Source organism: Misgurnus anguillicaudatus, chromosome 24 (genome assembly GCF_027580225.2).
Source record: "Misgurnus anguillicaudatus chromosome 24, ASM2758022v2, whole genome shotgun sequence".
In the NCBI taxonomy this organism is placed as follows: Eukaryota; Metazoa; Chordata; class Actinopteri; order Cypriniformes; family Cobitidae; genus Misgurnus; species Misgurnus anguillicaudatus.
The window spans coordinates 23,497,575-23,513,897 of NC_073360.2; the positions used below are offsets into that span (position 1 = coordinate 23,497,575).

Below are 16,323 nucleotides of genomic sequence, written 5' to 3' on the forward strand. Positions count from 1 at the left end.
GGCCATGCTGAGATAGACTAAGAAAAGTGCGTGAGGTCACGTTCTTTTGTGCAATTTCTTGTTTGTTATTGTCATTTGAAAGGAACTCCTAAATGGTAATGATGTTTTGAAAAGAGAAACTTACTAATAAGTACAATTCATGTTTTTATCAGATTAGCAGGCGATACAAACTGCTGACTTTGTTATGATTATGCTTACCATTATCATTGTTATTATCTTTTCAAATAGAGCAGAAAAACACATCGAATTAAAATCAACTGTTGTATTAATGTAGTATAGTGTAGTTAAGATTTACTTTAAAGTGTAAAATAAACTGTGTACAAATGTGTTTTAGGAAAATGCCTAAAACCTATTGATATAAGATATTGTTGATAGTATCATATAGAGGGTGGTCTCCCGGACAGGGATTATTTTAAGCAATACTAGGCCTTAGTTTAATTAGGAAATATAACTAGTTTTAACAAACATGCCTTACTCAAAACATAATGTGTGCATTTTGAGGCAAAACGAAGGACATTGATGTATTTTATGATATGTCAGTGCAAGTTGTTTTCAGTTCGTTCAGCTCTTACATTTATTTTAGTCAAGGACTACTCTAATCCCTGTCCGGGAAACCGCCCCTACGTGTTTCATCTGTACATACAGTATGTGTGTGTGATGCTCACATGATGTGACATTTCAGAATCCTTCATTATTAGTGGTCAGATTGACCAAGCTGTCTAAACACAGCTCCTCCGAACTTATTAAAGAGTTTTTGACACCAGCTTTAAATCAGATCAGTGCACTCTGAGCATTAATATCATATTGACTTGTCACTAAGTAATCCTCAATTTGATATTTTATATAATTTTACATAAATATAAAATATATTAGTCTTTATGCAGCGTACACACACCCACACACACATTCTGGTTTTCATGTTTTGTGGGGAGATTCCATAGACGTAATGCTTTTTATATTGTACAAACTGTATATTCTATTCCCTAACCCAAACCCTAACCCCAACCATCACAGAAAACTTTATTTTACCTTAGATTTTCAAAAAAACAACATTCTGTTTGATTTATAAGCTTGTTTCTTCATGGGGACCTCAAAATGTCTAGCCTGGGGGCCAGCCGGTCTTAGCCCCGCCCACAACATTTTGAGAAACAGGAAGATCGGTCTGGGGATTCACCGTTGAGGAGCTACTATGCTCGACCCAAAGCTGGCCGACCAATCAAATTGTCAGGGGGGGCTTTATACGATGATGGACAGATGATCAGTAACGTAAATCAACCACGTCACCAAAGAGCGCGTGTGTTGAATCTGTTTACAAAGAAATGGCTGCCGCGGTAGAAATCAGTGCCCGGTTGCAATCCCTTAAATATAAGGTTAAGGGTGCCCTTAATAAAAAATGGGTTGCAAGGAAAACCCTTAAGTGAACCTTAAGGCTGTCAATAAGTATTTACCCTTAAATGCGAAAGTATTACCTTAAGTTCTGCTATGCGTTGCAACAAAGTCCTTAAGTCACATTTTCCCTTAAAAACTTAAGGGACTATAACAGGTCCCTTAACGTCACACGCGATGGCTGATTTTATGGTTATTTAAGAAAATGAAGTACCAACGTGCATTTCTAATGATCGAAATAATCCCTAGAGAAAAAGATGCGCATTTATTAGGAGAATCGCGGTTTGATCGTCCGTCAATCTAAAGTGTTTCCAGTTTGAATTACTTTGAGGTTTTATACATGCGGCACTTTACAGTCTGTTATTTGCGATGTTTCATTGTACACAAATCCGCCGTCTGTTGAGCTGCGTGCGTTGATTTGTTACCGCTGTGAGATTTTGTAACCATAGCAACCGCGTCTCCGCTGCCGTGTTTTGGCAGAGACTACCGTAAAATACTTAGTATAAACACTTAGGTAAGGGTGACAGTTAAGACCTTTGTTGCAACGCTCTTAAAAAAATCCCTTACCTCAGGGATCTTTTCTCCCTCAGGGAAACCCTCACTTAAGGAGTTTTATGCAACCGGGCACAGATGTGTGGATTCTGACATTGAGTCTGTTCTAAAAGATATCGACAGAGCATTGATTTTAAAAGAGGAACAGAGAAACGCGAGCAAGGCATTTGTTGATGTTTTTGCCGTCCTTCCTACGGGATTCGGCAAAAGTTGTCGCACTTATGAAGGATCAAGTTAAAGAAGCAACTGAAATGGGTATCACGCCGATGCAACTCGTGTGCACGACGAGATGGATATAATTAGCGGTCGTTGCCAGCTTCTTTTCGGAAGCCCGGAATCGTGGAGTTACATGCTAGGCTCGGATATTTTTGCAAGCAAACGTAATGGGTATCGTCGTGGATGAAGTTCAACTAATGTACAAATGGTAAGAGATAGTCTTACTGTATGACTTAATGTGATATAAATGAAATGTTGTAAACATAGTAGGTGTTGATGTACGTTGGCTAACTCAGACTTGTGTGTCATTGTAGCGAAATAACTAGCAGTTCGGTCAAGCTGCAAATACGTCATTTCAACATACGTCTCACACCCCGTTGCTCTGATTGGTCGTAGGTCTATCCAATTGAGTGCAGAGGCATTTTTCGGTTGAGACACGCCTCATAATTATAGCTCAATGGAGCGGTATCAGACTCAAATTCTGACTAGAATTGAGTATGACAACGTCAGGCTACAAAATGTCCCCACGAGGTCACAAATTTACTGGTGTTCCTATTTTTGTGGGGACAATTGGTGCCCACAACGTGAAAATTACTAGGTACACACACACACACACACACACACACACACACACACACACACACACACACACACACACACACGTGTATACACACTCTCAGGAAGAAAGGTACAAAAGCTGTCACTGGATCGGTACCCACCTTTGTACCTAAAGGTTGCACATTGGTACCTCAAAGGTAGTATCAGCCTCAGACGTCACGCCCACAGAATGTTGGCTAAACGTCTGATGTTTATCGTACACTTTTTTGGAAACCCTGTGGGAATGTCGAAGTCCTCTTTTGATTTGTTAAAATATACCAGATTTCCAGGATACCCATTACGTTTGCTTGAAAAATATCCAAGCCTAGCATGTCCCTCCACGATTCCGTGAGTGTCGCGATTAGTTTCGGTCCCTGGAAAACAAAGCTCTGACGTTCCATTGAGGAAGAGAATCAGACGTGTTCACGTGGCTAATAATGACCAGTTATCATGATCAGCTAAACATTGGATTCTCAAAAATATGCAAAGTTCACGGCATAGACTCTCTAAAAGACGTCCAATGTCCATGATTGGTTGTTTGACATGTCGGTCAAACAGCTTCATGGGCGGGCTATTGAATGTCTGGCTATGCGAGACTAGCTCAAATGTACCTATTGGTACCTAAGTGGTATATATTAGGACTTTTATAAAGGGTACTGTCCCAGTGGCAACTTTTGTTTCTTGTTTCTGAGAGTGTACCATTTTTCAAACATTAGAGAATAATGGTAAACTCATGAAAATTATATAATACCACAAATGTAACTATAGGTATTTTTTGTGACTTGCAAAATAAATCAAACCGTATAGATATGTTATCATCTGCAGTGTAGTGACCCTTTGCTAGAAATAGAATAAGCAAAATCTTACTAGTGGTACCAATTCTGGGCTCTTATTGTCTGCTTTTTCTTTAGTATTCTTCAGTGGCGGCTCGTGACTGCTCGTCCGAGGGACGCAAATTCAAAATAAGTGTTCGTAGTGTCATGTGCATTGCTTGCATTTTCAAAATATGTGTTTGTTGCATCATGTGAACCATGTGCATCACGTGTTGTCAAAATAAGTGCCTGCTGTGTCAAACCGTTTATGATAAAAGAGACGCTCACGTTCACAAAATACACGCAAGACACTCCCTTAACAGTAAACTCTGATTACGCATGAGATTATGCGAGTATCTGGCAAACGCGAGCGAGCGTCTCTTTTATCATAAACCCTTTAGACGCGTCTGCATCAGGCACTTATTTTGACAAGACACGTGATGCACACAGGATCGCTCGACGCGCAGAACACATATGACGGCCTACATACATGTTGTGACGAACTTCGCATCGAGCACCCACGAAAAAAGAAGTCACTGGCCGCCACTGGTATTCTTTAGTATTTAACTTCATCATCCACTTGAAATAATTGTTTAAATATAATAAAAACTATTTGGGGGATAATGTAATATCTTTAGCACAATTTATATATGAAGAGTTTGGTTCCAAAACGCGATAAACGCCATTTTTGAAAAAAATGAGTTACTGCCAAAATCAGTATTATATCAGGTCAGTAGTTAAAAGTAAATTCTTAATTTTACGCAAAATCCAATATCCGCCGTGTTATTCTGTCATCTTTTCTCCCTTTTTTCCCAAAATGCGATAAACGCGACTCCCCCTTTTTTACAGAACGCAATAAATCCTACAGCGCACCATTCACGCAATGTAAACAAACAATGGCGGCGCGCTGAGTACATGGAGTCCTAGTTTTCCTCATCTACTTTGTACTTTGTGATCAACAAACAAAACAAAATAATACTTTAATTGCATTGATAAACCTGTGACGGTTTTCTGTGATGGGAAAGAACGTAAGCCATCAACATCTAATAATTTCCCTGAGAGGCACTCGGGAGACGGGTGCTTGTTCTCCCGACAGCATCAAGCTTCTCATGCTAACACATTGACCCCAGAGGATCTTATGAAAAACTTTACATAATTTTACTCAAAGTCAACGAAAATCGAGCAGGACTAAAACATTTTACAGCTGATCGCTGTGAAAGACGTTAAGCGACAATAAGTATAACCGCAATGACAGGGTTCGTAATATGACAAAGTAAGTTTTTTGATTAATGACATTAATGTTTATATTTTTAATTAGTATGTACAACTAGTCAACTAAATGAATATAACATGGCAAAGATGAATGCACATTTATATAGGCTATTGATTCAATAGATTTATAGCATTTTGAATAAAAACTTGTCATGGATTTATTGCATTTTGTGGAAAAAATAATCCGTTTTTATAATAAATCTTTGAAAATCAACTTATGGATTTGAATTTTTTATGTTTTTATAACCTAAAGATGCTATGTGAAAGTTTGTAACAGAAAATAGTTGTTTTCATCTTGTCACTTTCTTGGTATAGAAAACACATTTTTACCAAAATTTGTCAAAATGGATTTATTGCGTTTTGGAACCAAACTCTTCATTTTTTGTCAACAAAAGTTATGTTTTTTTTAAATAGTTTTTTTAAAGCTCATTTTTTTAGCAAATTAACTGCCTGCTGCCAAACATTTGACTCTGCTTTTCATATCCAAGCTCAAGGCCCTATCCAGCATAGATTAAATTGCATGTATGTGTGCGTTTTGCGTGCATGTGGGCTGATAGGAATTGGGAGAAAAACGATCTTCCTTTAATCTGTAATCTGATTGCCCTGGGAGACTTACGCTGCAAATGTGCATAAACAAACATGTTGAATCAAATCTGACCGCACAAGGATTGAATAGTTAATTTAAATCAGACCCAGAGATGACAGGAAAAGCACCCTAGAATGGGCTTCTTCCATAAACACTGGCACAGTTGTGAACTATACAGTGAGAGAGAGACACACCAGGGCCCCTTGGCAGCTGCCCTTCCCAACTCAGCCCTTCAGAATGGGGGACAGCAGATTGAATATTTTAATAGGATGGATGAGAGCACATCAGTGGTAGGGAGAGGATTCAATCAGGCGCTTTCGGCAGGGTATCATTTCAGTTTCATATGTTTCCCTTGACTTGACAGTACTTGAAAAACAATGACAGTGACCCAGTTGCAGGATTCTAATTAGTATTAGATATGCAACAGTTGAGATTAGAATGCAGGCTCTCTTTATGGCGGCCGGGCGCTCTGATTACCCAGGCTGCACAAGTGTCAAGCCATGATAAAGGCAAGGAAATAGGGATCCAGATAGGGCATCATCAAGACCTAGGAGCACATCATTTCACTGGGGGTCATATTTATTTCTAAATACTTCTGCTCTGACTGACAGACACAAAGTTATTTTAATCAGCTGGGTGGATTTTTCCTGAGGAGGTTTTCGCTGAGGGATAAGACCGTTTTGTTTTATGTCTGCTTGTATGGTTGGTATCTGCTGGGGTGAGAGAGTGTGTTATGGATCTGCCATTTTATTTATCATACATTGTAGAACAGTCATAGCATGCTGCTTGCAAAAGAATGTATCTGTAATTCAAACAAAATGTATTTGTATGTTACATATAAAATGTTAACTGTTTATTTACTGTAATTGCAGTTGCAGTTAACAAAAGCAAGTGTAATAGTAAAAGAAATTAGGATGAACAGGACTAGTTATTTGTCTTTTAAATAAATACATTTTGCATACAGTTTACTCATAAGTTTACATACATCTGGCTTTTAGCATAAGTGAATGTTTGTAGCTTTTGTAATAAATGTTTTAGTGTGAAAATATGAATCTCAACATCATGCACACTGTTGTAAAGGGGTCAAATATGCAGAAGATGATGAATAAAACCAAAGAAATGTGGAGGACATGGATGATTTGTTTTCTGAAGACTACTGTGATGTTTAATATTTTAGGACAAAACATGAAATCACAAAAAAACCTGCCACTGATCATGCAGATAACAACAATTAATATTAAGGATCAAACGTGTGTAAACCTTTGAACTAGGTCATTTTTGTAAGTTCAGTTATGATTTTGTGCTGTGGACTATATGTAAACATCTACTGAAAATAGCTTATTCAGGACAGTACTAAAATAAAGGCAAAATACTACTATTATGATCCCTCTTATTATTTTTATCTTTTTAATTATGAACATTTTGCTGATTCTGTGTTTCTATGATTTTTTACATTTACCATGTGCACAAAAGTATTTACTTAAACACTCTCTGAAGGTTAAAAAAGTTCATTTTTTGAAGCGGAAGAAAAGTCTGGAAACCATGGCTTTATGCCAGGGGCGTTGCTAGACCCCTATTAGTGGGACAGGAATCCCAATGTAAATTTCAGGGTTCCCTCAGGTCCTTGAAATCCTTAAAAGTTTGTGAATCTGTGGGAAAAAATCCAAGGTCCTGAGAAGTTTTTGGAAAATAAACATACATTGATACAGGTCATTGAAAGTGCTTGAATCTATTTTATGCAAGAAGTTTTCTGGAAAAAATCCATATTATTCCCTTAGTAGTGTATAGGATAATATCATAAAAATGTTAGACTTTCGCTTTAAATGCTTATATCTTCTGTATGCGAAGGTTGATTTATACCAAAATGCTTCTTTGCATAGTTGTGTTTGACACATGAAAAAGTCTCGGGTTACGTATGTAACTGTTGTTCCCTGAGAAGGGAATGAGACACTGCGTCTCCCTTGCCATACTTCCTGCGTCCCTGTAACACCATCTTTGGCAATATTTCAGATAGCGATCTACTTCCTGGCTCCCGCATCACCCTGTTTTTGTCATTAAGTCTCACCATTGGTTGAATTTGATATACACATTCAGACGCACTTACCCCTGGAGGTGTTCACAAAGTGTCACAGCAATGATGCAGCGCAAGTTCCCTCAAAAGGGAACTGTAACAATGTATCTTAAAAGGTAACACGATGTACTGTAACCTTGCTCTCACTTGAAATATGTCCCCACATTTAGTCCTTGAATTTTCGGGTATTGCACCTGGAAAGTCTTTGAAAGGTCCTTGAATATGAAGTTAACTAAGGTGTGGAAACACCCCTCAAGTTTAAGTGACGCCACGCTATTGAGTTAGCTTGTTTAAACATAATAAAACTAAAAAAAGTTTCTAAATAATAAAGATCATTTTAAACAGGAAGGAGAGATGATAAGTTTGAGATAAGACAAACTGCATCCTCATCCAGTCAGATCTCAGACATCTAGGAAAAAAATCTCAGGAAATCCTCTGTCAAGTCTGTAGAATTGCATTGTTGCTGAGAAAATCAACATATGTATTTGTTCTGTATTTTCAGATATTAAATTAATATTTAGTTCAAGAAAACACTACAAAAACAGCTGGCAGTTTGACTGAGATTATTTTAGTAATGGTTTCTTGAAATTAAGTTATAAACATAGGTTCGGATGGAGCTTAAACTTTCAGGCCTGTCAATCATCATTTAGAGCGTATATAGGGCAGGCTCCGGGCCTCCGTGTCCAGGGGCAATTCTTCCGGCATCTCCTCCTTTACTGCTCTCTTTTTTCTCTCTCAGCAGTTCTGTTACGGGTTGAGGGGGGTTGGTTGAACTTCATGCCTCAGGTTCAGAGCTCAGGTTCATAGCTCCCTTCGAGGACCGCAAACCAAGTTTATTTACCATGAATTATTAAGAAAAATATTATTGTTATTATTTATTGTTATCATTGTGTGATGTAAAATACATACAGTATAAGACAATATTTTCTCTGCTTTGTTTATTTCCACACATTATATGGCATCTATGTCTTCAAACATTATAATAATATTCATGTAAAGTATGATGAAAACATTTAAATATTTTTAAATGCATACATTTTTTACTTTCCTAGTACTTGTTGCAGTATAAAAAATAGTCATAATTTGTATAGTTCATTGTGTTGCGCATTTCTTGCACGCAGCAGACATTTAAGAAAAAGTCATGGGAAAATAATGAGGGGCCAATGCCCCAGTAGAGCTTTATGTCTAGCAACGCTCCTGTTTCATGCCGAAAGATCCTTGTTCTGGACCCTCCACCAAATCCCATCATCTCTTTTCTCTCTCTCTTTCTCGTTCTCTCTCTCTTTGCTCAGTATTAGTCACAAGTCAAGGATCAGCCGTCTGACCACTCATTCTAATTAACCTAACACACACTTGCTCACACACACACACACACACACACACTCACACAGCAGGTAGCGGCTGAGCGTCGGGATGTTGGGTCAGTTGAAAGTCCACAGAGCATTTAATTAAAACTTTCTGAGCATTCTGCCAGTGGCAGTGACTGTGTAAAGTCCAGAGTTTGCCTCATTTGGGCATCTGAGCCCGGGTCAGTGGCTCATGTTGTGACACTGCTTTAATCCACTGGTCCTCCTCTACACCTCTCAGTGTGCTTGACATCACGCACATGCAGTTCACTGGTGGAAAGGTCAAACTAAATGGCCATCATATTACTAGTTTATATGGTACAGCTGTAATGTGCGGTAGTAATCTTTCAGCAAAATTCAAGCAAAAACGGAGCTCGGTGCACTTACAGTACATTTACACCTACAATATCGTACCATACTTTTTTGATGTGTGTGTGTATGAAGTTTATTGAAGTGCTGTTGTGAACACTAGATGGCAGTGTTGCACACATGTGCTCTCACCTTTAAACCATCAATCCTATATTGTAACTATATTGTAAATGTAAACAATTGTGGTTATGTATACCAGGACGTTAAGGACATAGAAGAAAGGCTTATGCCTAGTCAATTTAACTGTTCCTTACGGATAATAAAGATTAATGTGTGCAGTGCAGGTGTAGCCTATGCGTGTGTAGGCTTACAGTATATAGATTAATGTGGGCAGTGCATATTTATATTTTTGAGAATAATGTCATAATAACCTTGCATTTTCTCTCTAATGTAACAAAATGAGGTTATTTTGCTGACAGCTGCATTGTTGGAAGTTTTATTATTATTAATATATTTATACTCATTTATTTCTTCTTGCACTTCCTATAAATAATCTTGTCAAGTAAAAATTAGCAGGAAAGGCTTATTATCAGTATTATAAACCCGTGTAATAATCACAATGTGACTATTCAAGACTGCATGCATCGCCACAGGGGTTCTCCAAAATATAAGAACCTGTAAATGCTTCGTGTTAAAAGCTGTAAAATTCTTTCTTTGTGTTAAAGTATATTTCAGCATCTCTCATTAACACCAGCAGGCCTTAAAGACTTATTTCACACTCATTGGTTTTTACGAGTGAACTCCCGCTGTGACGTTACGGCAAACAACACATTTCTAAGGTTTTTTTTCTATAATTTAAGTCATTAATGTCAGACAAATGGACAGAGGAAAAGACAAAGGAAATTGGGAATGCTGTTATTAGCCACTCTTTTATTGAAATAACATAAACTGGTGCGAACATTTGGGAAACCATTACGTGTGCAGCCGAAACATGTATTGTCAGGTCTATTTTAATAGGGCGATACTCGTGTAGCAGCGTCGCTCGGGTTGTACGGCCCAGTTCTTTCTCAGTTTTTAATCAATCTGGTGTATAAGTGAATGTTTGAAACACAATAGCATGCTAACACCCAGGACCTTGATATTCTTCAGGTGCCGTAGCTTTCCCTTACACGGCTACCTCGATCTCTCGCTTTCATCGCTTTTTGTTTTTGCTCTGTTGTCTCTGGCTCACGGTGTGCGTGGACGAGGTCAGATGAAGGGCTTTCGGGCCTATTCAGTTTGCTCAGTCCTGAGGTTGTAAATAACACGCAGAGCTCAGTGACCCTGCACAGACTGCGGCTCAGCAGCCAATGGGCTGGTAGAGCTACCTGTAATAACCAACACTGATACACAGATTTAGTTTAGAGATACACACAAGCACAAACCTGTACATGTCCTCTATTAGATTAGTATTCTTGTTTTTCCATTTCCCTTACACTATCGCATACATATGCAATGTATGCGTCTTCAAATGATCACCCCTATCAGCAGAGGCGTCATGCCTATTGAAACATGCACCCTCGGATTTTGCATTCAACTTCAAAAACTAAGCGTATTTTCATCTGTTAGTACTTTGTTTCATGGGCAAAATATGATCAATGCTTCACTTCCCTCCTTTAAAATCCAGCATCAAACCAGCATGGGAATTATGCTGGTTTGATGCTGGTTTAGCTGGTGGTCACCAGCATACCAGCACCAAAACACAACATATGCTGTGTCCAGCCTGGGATGCTGGTGCTATGCTGGTTTGGTGCTGGTTTAGCTGGTGCTAATGCTGGTTTGGTGCTGGTGCTAATGCTGGTGCTGGTTTAGCTGGTGTTCACTAGCAAACTAGCACCAAAACACAACATATGCTGGTCTTGGTTGTATGCTGTTTTTTTCAGCAAGGTTTTTTGTGATTTTCTGTGTTTTAATCACACTCTTATTAATGAATTATACTTTACAAACCCATATGCAACAGCACTGGCGCCATCATTATGCATGGTCACGGATTAACTGTACAAAGATGATAGTTCAAAGTCCATTTCTTATTGTTTATATGTAGCTTCACCACTAAAGGGGGCGCGAAATCTTATGTGCTCATGATGCAAAAATGCGTTGCTATAATAATTTGATACAGTTGGTAACATTTTACAATAAAGTTGTATTTGTTAACAATTAGTTAATGCATTCAAATTAACTAATAATGATCAATACTTTTACAGCATGTATTAATCTTAGTTTCAGACTGATCTCATGAAAAGTCGTGTTAAAGTCATGAAAAATGTTATTTATTTGTGTCCATGGCACGAAATTCAGCTTTTTTTCGTGCCTTGAGTAATGTCTTTTTTGTGGCACTCGAATTTCGTGTCACACATATTTCTGTAAATAGTTTTTCGTGGCCGTGGCACAACTTTCTTTTTCGTGTCATTTTATGTATTGTTTTCTCAGTTTTTTCCTATTTTCTTACCATTGTCGTTTGAACCCTAACCCCAGCTCCAGGCGAGAATAGTTTTGAAAGCAGAAGAAAAACATGTACTGTAGAAACCAAATCATAAAAGTACAACCAAATCCCAAATATAACCACAATCCCAAGCGACAATAATTTAAAAATAGGAAAAAATTAGAAAACAATACATAAAATGACACGAAAAAGAAAGTCGTGCCACGGACACAAAAAATATTTATAGAAATTTGTGCTGAGTAGTGCTCAAGCCACGAAAAAAGCTGAATTTTGAGCCATTGACACGAATAAATTAATAACATTTTCTATAAAACGACTTGCTATGAGATCATGCTTAGTCTATATAAATTTTGGCATTTACTGTACTAATACATTTATAAAATTAAACATTATAACTGACATTAACTATTGCATTAACTAACACAAAATAACTGAACTGACATTAAATAACATTAACAAAAATGAATACCTGTTGAAAAACTCTATTGTTCAATGTTTGTTCATGTTAGTTAATGCATCTACAAGTGTAACCAATGTGTTTATAAGCTAGTTTTTAAAAAATCATATGCTTTTAATGCAATTAAATAATTAATAAAACGCTAAATTTAGATTTCAGCATTTAGATCTGCTTACGTTGCATCAAAGGTTTCTTTAATGTTTTTGCAGTCTTGATCATTGCAGCCAATCACAGATGTGACTGTTGAGTGCATGGGATTTAAAATAGCAATATAAAATAATTCATAAACACTTCTCTTTTTGTCTGTGTAGTCTATAAGAATATTGAATATAAAAGGTTTTGATGTTTAATTCACATTAATAATTATAATTACAGTATGATGGTAGCTGTGCACACTGTGCCCTCTTAAAAATATTTGGTGCATGACGCCCCTGAGCATCAGGTGCAAAATCCCAAAGACTTAAAGTCAATTATTTTTACATTAATTCATACAAATTTGTCATTACATGAATAGATATTTTTTTAAAGTAAGATCTGGTTGCAGTGTCTTAAAAACAATAGTTATGTGGTTATTTTGAGATGATGTGGTGGTTTAGTACAAAAACTATTCAGTAGACTGTCTGCATTTACACCAAGATTGTGAATGTTAGGAACTTACTCATGCAAATTAGTAAAGTTACAGCATCACCAGGTTTCTGTATTGTTCATTCTTTAACATGGTATGTGTTTGACAATGTCATGGTGCCTTGCGTATTAAAATTCTTCAGTGTTGTGGTCAGGTACTTTAAAACGGTTAGAAAGCTGCCTTCACATATAGGACGCACGCACGCACGCACGCACACACACACACACACACACACACACACACACACACACACACACACACACACACACACACACACACACACACACACACACACACACACACACACACACACACACACAGGAGAGCTGCCCTGAGGACACAGGAGTCAGGCTGTCAAACCAGCCAGCACGGCTCTAATCCTCAATCCCTGTTTGAAATGCAGAGCCAGGGTCAAGGATTACAATAAACTCTGATTATCAAATAATTCATGCATTCTTATTCCAACAGAGTGCCTCATACCGCCATCCCTGAATACAGAGCTGGAGGAAAGAAACGGGGAGGACCACATTAAAGAGAAGGAAAGTATGAGAACGGACAGGAAAGATCAAGAGATAGACCGGTCCTAGAGCCTTTTCCCGCTGACGTAGTCTTTCAGGCCACAGCGCTGGCACCTTCACATCCTCAATCTCCTTTTGCATCTTGTCCTCACTCAGATCCCAGAGCAACCCGAGGCGCACAACACTGAGAGTGCTATCTGTCAAATATCTGACACATTCAAAAAAGAAGCTATGATAGAGGCATTTCATGCGCGAGTGCGTGCTTGCGCGTGTGTGTTTGTGTATTCATGTGCCATCCAGGTCGAACATCACCTCCTTACCGTGCAATCTCACAGAGGGCCCTCGTCCCCTGTCCCCTGGCTGGACATTAGCATTCATAGAGCCAGTAGGCCGTGTCATTCTCTATGCCCGCCCCCAATGAGATGTGCTGAGAGGTTCCAGCTGCTTCCCGCGGGTCATCTGCTCGGCCTCTCTCGCTCAGACAGTTCAATGACCGCTGCAATATTTACGCAATAGATCACAATTATTACTGTAGTGTATTGATCGTATGCAAATGAGGCTAACCTTGCGCAGGGTCGGTAGCGAGGCTTCGTGCAGAATGTGGGTTGTCGCCGCTGTTCTAGTTTTGGCTGTCTAAACACATCGACTGTGAAATCTCGCATTTGCTTGCTTAAACAGCGATAAAGATCTTTGAGGTCAGGCCGTGTGTTGTTTCTGGTTAATATTTAATTTGCTTAATATCTCTGAGATCATAATAGGGAGAGATTGTAATCTCATGTTTTTGTATTCTGTTAATTGTTTATATTTGTTTTGCATTGCTCCAGTGTCTGCATTTGCATGCATTATTAACGCTTGCCAAAACGTACCACTAAAAGAATGATAGTTTTTGGTTGATAGTCTATAAATATGACAATCATTTAGTGCAATAGTCTATTGAAAGTTACCGTGGTATTACCATCTAAATCCTTCACTGTGCAGTATTCTTATAAAGGTTAAGTTGTGGGGAAACAGACATTTTCGTCATTATCTTGCAAATGTTTCTGCTTAATGCTTACTTAAACTGAGATATGGGCTGCCACCATGCTTTTGAAAATGAACTTCACTGTAGTAAAATATCGTTTGGCTGTAAGTGAGTCTGTGGTAAGTCTCTGTGGTAGATCTGGCAGTGTGAAGGAAGTTGATTTCCTGTCAGCGCTGTTCTCAGCAGATGCCCGGTTGAGAGGACACAGACAGTGGGAACTACACTCCATCTCCACTGCCATGGCACAGGACACTGTCTGCCACTACTGCCCCCTGCCCACTTCAATCAATCACACAGCCATTTGAATTCATTCCCCCTTGTTACTCAGACCCACCATCTTGATGTCAAGACATTTATGTCCTAGACCTTTGTTTCTTTGTCCTCTGCTCAAAGAATATATATAACAAACTTCCCTAAAAGTGTATTTTAGTCCATATTGTCTGATATCACAGAGACAGATTTCCTTTTGCCCCTGTGACAGCCCTGTACTTTGACTGTTTATGAGAAAATGCATTTTTGCCAGTTGTTTTGCATATTGACCTGATGAAAAAATGACATGATAATTCTTTAAAGATCACAGAAACACCTTATATCTGGCCACTACAAAGTATAAGGGGGTTTTATTTACTGTAAAAATGCCGCATGAAGTTAATAGTGTTGATTTTTACAGTTTTGGAATCCATTCACTTGATCACCGGGACTGGCGGTACCACTTTCAGCATAGCTTAGCATAATCCATTGAATCTGATTAGACCATTAGCATTGCACTAAAAGATAACCAAAGAGTTTCAATATTTTTCCTATTTAAAACTTGTACATTGTGTACTAAGACCGACAGAAAATTAAAAGTTGCGATTTTCTAGGCCGACGTGACATGACTAATAGTGGCGGAGCCAGAGGGGTGTCCAGGGTGGCACTGGACACCCTTGACATGTCACTGGCCACCCCGTGTGCCACCCCAAATTTAATGCGCTACCTTCACTTAATCGCTATGTTTATTTTCGACGTGCGGCAGCGCAGCACATTGTTAAAAACAAACATTATGAATAGGCCTATTAACCCTCCCTGCGGTCGCGGCGCAAACTCTTTATTTTTCAATCACTGCGCAGAGACTTGGATTACTCTGCTGATTTTGGACATACAGATATGATTTATACATCATTTAAAACGTTCAAGTGTCATTTTTTTGTGTGTCTATAAAACTGAATGTTGTGCTTTTCACAAAATTAAGAAAATATACATAATGCGCGTTCTGTTATCTCTCCATCAGTGACGTCTTTTCAAAAACCCGTCAGAAAAATTACTGTAACTTAACGAATACTTTTCATACCATCAGAAGATAAATGTCATGTCTACATAATGCTTGGAATCTTTCAAATGATGTAAGTGAAGTCGTTCATTTTGCTAATACTACATGATTTATTTTCACCGTATATGCTGGAAGTGTGGTAATTGTCTTGTGGACTGAATCTAAGATTGCCAATTCTTTTTACAACAAAACCCAGCACCAAGTTTTCATTCTTGACGTGATCTTTATAGGCTACTGTATGATTGTTAATTCGACTGGATTGCCACATTGAACTTGAAAGCGCGACGCGCATTTCCGAGCTTAAATGACTTCATATTTGCGTCTTTTTGGCTTAAACGGACAAATGCTCATAATGTCAAAATTCAATGGATATACCATTAATTGTGTGCTTACCATCATTTATCAAAATATCTTCTTTTGTGTTTATTAAAATAAAATACAGGTTTAGAACAACATAAGGGTGAGTAAATGATGACAGAATTTTCATTTTTGGGTGAATCCCTTTAACAGACAGTAAATCAGATGTAAGAAATAAAGTAGAAAGATTTAAAATTCACCCTTATTATGTTTACATCTAATGCGATCAAAAGATTCATTTATGCTTTCTTGATACATGGTTACATGTCATTTTCTTTTATGGACTATGGAACCCCTAAAGTAGCTATGGCCACCCCCTGGCCACCCCATTAAAAAAATTCTAGTTCCGCCACTGATGACTAGGAATCTGTTTACACTTGGCATTAACATGCGTTTTCATCAGTCGG

General features: G+C 38.2%; 1 long non-coding RNA gene across 1 annotated transcript in view; it reads left to right on the top strand.

Annotated features, from left to right (window-relative positions):
• LOC129438107 (uncharacterized) overlaps positions 1 to 14,783 on the top strand; it is a 94,394-nt gene extending 79,611 nt beyond the window's left edge. The window contains exon 3 of the long non-coding RNA XR_008642443.2: positions 13,180 to 14,783. This is a non-coding gene — a long non-coding RNA (uncharacterized lncRNA). The remainder of the gene's footprint in view (positions 1 to 13,179) is intronic.
• Positions 14,784 to 16,323: the final 1,540 nt, after the last annotated feature.